This window comes from Nicotiana attenuata, unplaced genomic scaffold (assembly GCF_001879085.1).
Source record: "Nicotiana attenuata strain UT unplaced genomic scaffold, NIATTr2, whole genome shotgun sequence".
In the NCBI taxonomy this organism is placed as follows: Eukaryota; Viridiplantae; Streptophyta; class Magnoliopsida; order Solanales; family Solanaceae; genus Nicotiana; species Nicotiana attenuata.
Window position 1 is genome coordinate 66,545 of NW_017674167.1, and position 4,758 is coordinate 71,302.

A 4,758-nucleotide genomic window follows, 5' to 3' on the forward strand; every position below is an offset into this window, starting at 1 on the left:
GATGGAATAAGAAAGGAGGGCCCTAAAGGAGCAACTCGGAGAGAGCAAAACCGATAAGAGTGGGGTCTACCCAAAGAAGGCCGAAAATAAGCTCTAAGCATGGATGTGTGCACTGGGTTAGGCGTGCAAAGGAGATCCAAACTAGATGAATCAGGAAGTTTCATTTACCTCTTGCTTTTTATTTGTGTGTCATGGGGACATACCACAATTTAAAGTGTGGGATGGGGGGATGTAAATATGTACATGTGTGTTTGTTTTCGCTTCTTTTGATTCTTTTTGAATTATTTGTTGACTTTTCCCGACGATTGATTTCCTCGGCTGTCTTCTTGAGGGTTCAAAGTCGAACCAAAAAAAATATATTTTTAGGTAGTGTAACAATTTGCCCTTGGTTTTTCTTTGTGCCGCGGCTCTTTTCCAAGGGTTTTGCTTGAACCAGGTGTAGTTAGTTTTTCTTTTTTTAGGAAATTTGAAGTCGTGTGCTATAATATTAAATGGAGACGACTTTCCTTGGCGTTGTTGTAACTTGAGAGCAGTGAGTGCCTGATTTGTGATGCCTAGGCTCAATTCTTGAATCATGGATATGTACCTTAAATTGTTTGATTGTAACTTTTCTTAACTTCTTTGACTAGCGAGTCGAGATAGATCCAATCCAAAGTGAGTTATGTACTAATGTGTGTGCGAGGTTTTGTGATATTCTGTGCATGTCGGTTGATGTCTAGAATTTGCCCTGTGTGTTTGCAAAGTAAAACGAAAGTCTTGTTCAGACTAAAAAGTGATATAGGCATTTCTTTGTTGAGCCACATATATCCTTTTACCCACCTAATGAATGTGTACCTTAGTTAGCCTTGTTGAGCCGGTAGTCATATTTCTTTGGCAACCACACTACAAGCTTGACCCCTTTATTTGAAGTGTCTATCAGTTTGAACCTTTTACCTCTCTTGAGAACTTGATTTTTTTATGAGCCACTTGCATAGAATTGAAACAAAAAAGATTTTGATTGAAAAGGGAGAAAAAAATCAGAACTTAGAAATGAAAAAAATGGATTCCATGCTACTGGTAGTTCTCATCTTATTTGTGCTTAAATATATTGGGAGCGTGATGCTATTATGTATGGTTGGGGTTTGGTTCAATATAAGTGTGGGGTTTGAATTGTTAATGTATATGTATTAAAGTGCTTAGGGAGGTGTAATCACTATTTCCAAATCTATCCTACCCGTCCCGCAGCCTACATTACAACTAAATTAAGTCCTATTTGATCATTGACTGAATAAGCTCAATTAGTGGAGTATTACACTACGGTCAAGCCTATGGTACGTCTTTTGTGGCATATGAATCTTAATTCATTGAGAGTGAATTCTTTCTATCTTTAGTTCCTAATTGTTCTTGAAATTTATTGTATGTGGAACTACTCTGAATTGTTTGTGTTGTTGATACCCAATTTTTTCCCAAAATATTTTTATAATTGCACATATACCTTCAAAATCATGCATTAATAGCAATTGGTATTTTTCCATAATTTTCCTATATTTTATTAATTTACCCAGCATTTTATTTCCAATAAATAATTACAGAATTGCATCACAAGTGATTTCAAAAACATTTCTTGATTTAATTTATCATTTATGATCCTATTTATACCAAATTATTTCATAATTAGCCAAATTGACATGTTTGACTACAATTGCAATAACATTGCAATTATAGCCCAAGCATATAATTTTGTACTATTTTTACCAAGACTTAGTCATTTATATTTTTAAAATACTAAATAATCATTTTAAAATTATTTTTCATGCATGAAATTTATTTTTGTGATTATTAGCTATTTTTACAAATTATTTCAATTAATTTAATTGGGTATTTAACAAATAGCCAATTTCATTTCAATTCTAGCCTAAATTGAACCAGCCCCCAACCTAATTAAAAGAGCCCAAACCCCAGGCCCAATCCATCAAACTACCCGACCCAATCCCTGGTCCAATCTGGACCGTTGATCAATTCTAATTCTTGGTCTTAATCCTGGGTTCTGAGAACTGTCATTGCTTATTTGTTCATTTAATTTGTTCGCATGTCTGTTATTCATAAATATGTTCTACATGTATATGATTTTTACCCTATTACACTCATTAGGGTTTCTGATTTTGCTTCTTCCGCCTATACCATGTTTATTCTGTTTATTGACATAAAGTTGTGTTAATTCCTCTAATTAGTACTATTTTTTCTAGTTGAATTCCTGACTTTATGTGATTTTTACTTTACTATGCTTATTAGGGTTTCTGATTTTATTCCTTCTTGCCTATGCCGTGATTATTTCATGTATTTTACAGCAATTTGTGTTAATTCCCTAAATCATTACTACTCCTATTCGAATCCCTAATTTCCTGTAATTGATACCTTTCACTAATCTCTTGTGATGATTTCCTTACTGATTTTCAACCTCTAAGACATTTTATGGCCTTATTTTTTTGTCGACTATGCTGTTAATCGATTCTTAAGTACTTTCCTTAATTAGATTTTCTGAACCTAGCCTAATTACTTGTTCTACACTTGCACTATGCTAAAATTATTTCCTTATGTGTTATATTCCAGTCTCATATGATCTTCTTCCTTATTTGTCTTTACCGTTTGAAGTTAACTCCCTTAATTAAGGGAGTACTTATACTAGTTTTATACTAATTGATACCTAGTTCCATAATAACTGCTTGACTTTGATTCTTACCTTATTGTTCTACCTAGTTTCAAACTATATATACATACTCTCTCATTAACACAAACACACGAACACATTGGTTCAAAAGCTCTCTCTCTCACACTCAAAACTTTCTGTTCTCTCTATGTGTTACTTACTACTGTTCTAAGTTAGCCGGCTGCAAGCCAAGGCTAATCATTGTGCTCTCCTATTATTCACTTTGTGTCTACTATCTCTTTACTGGTATGTCCTGACTTCATTCAAAGTTTCAAAAACAACATGTTTCTTTTATCACTTCAATTCATCTTGTTTCTAGTCTATTTTCATTTATGGTTTTGTTGTTCAACTTGCAACTAATATGTTTACTTCATCACTTCATCAGCATGCTTCTGAATGTGTCCCCTCCCTTAGACTTAGTATGTTTATGAAATGCTATACCCCTCCTAGTATACCCCAATGTGACTCTTCCTTACTAATGTTTATGTGCAAAGCAACTGGCTATCCTTAAGTAACCTGATTCTGTATTAATTTTGAAGTGCCTTAACTCTTTAGCATGTTGCCGATTCTGTACTTAAGTGCTCCTGTAACTATGTGTTCACCTATGTGACCTATGTGTCCCCAAATCCCATTACCCCTATGTGTGGCTACTGAACCTGCCTTGGTTCTATGTTCCCTGGTTATGTATGAACCTGCTTTGGGTGCTGTGTTTGGACTGTAGCTTATTACTCTACTCTCTTTTCAAAACTGTCTCTGTTGTTTATACAAAACTATTTCAAACAAGTCTCTTTTCAAAATATTTTCCTGCTTAAATCTTTTCAAGCACTTTCACATCTACTCTTAGGTTTTAAGTTCTGCCCCTCTAATGTGTGACTGCTTAGGGATCCCTATGAACTCTGATACATTAGAGTTGGCCCTTCCACACTGCACTTACTCAACTATGATTACGAATTTGGGTGTGAGCACTGCCTGGGATCCCTTGAGGTCCTTAGGTAACTCTAACACACCCGGATTATGTGAAAGGCTGTGAGGCAATATGGCATTGGAAACTCTGGAGATCTGGGCCTACTTTCAGGCTCCCTAAAGAGTCACTTCTTATTTTTCCTATCCACTTATGTAATTCATTCGATATTGGCCTGTAATAATTTGTTGTAAAACGAATATTGGGGTTGGCTAGTGAAAAGGGGAGGTAGTCATATATGTTATCAATATCAATGGATAGAAACCATGCCTTAGGTTTATATTTCCCATATGTGCATTAGAATCCATGTTTAGGACCAATACATTCCAAGAAATGTCATGCATTAGATATCATGTTCTTAGGTTTACTGTTTCAGCATCTCATTTGACATTATTTTTATCACTTAGAAATCCTGCTTTAGGCTAAATAACAGCATTAACATAAAATTGTTGCTCCCGCACATCCTGAATCATGCTGTAACTTTTCGGGCATTAAGAAATCATGTTTTAGAAATTCTGCATATTCTGAAATCATTCTGCATTTCTATGTGCATACTAGATACCATGCTTTAGGATCTCGCTCGTACTTGCTCAGTCACACCTAGTGTAAACTACTGATTATGAAAGACAAAAAAAAACAGTCTCACATTTGATTATCCTGTTTTGAATATAATTGGTAATAATCCTTGTATTCTTGTAACACCTAGAACAGCATGCTCAGGCAAAAACGACTTCTGAACTGCTAATGACTCTGTAACTATTGTGCATAATCCCACGCCTAGGCAAGCCATAGGTAACCAACCCTTATAAACTAGAAACTGTTCTCGTTTGTGTTCACTGCTTAACAACTTACAGCCTTAAAATCAGTAGGCAAACTGATTAGGGCCCCTGCTTCTGAGTTTATAAAACAAAGCTGCATCTCTACTATGTTTTGGTATTCACTTAGACATCATGCCCTAGGATCCTATCTAATAAAATGCCTCTTGTTTGTGTTTGAGACGTGCTGCCTATGTGCATTATTTGTGGAGGTAAACCTGGGCCTCTTAACTGCTTCTTTCCTGCCTTTATATGTTAAGTCCTACGTGTTCTCGCCTGTCGCCTAGAAGTTTCTC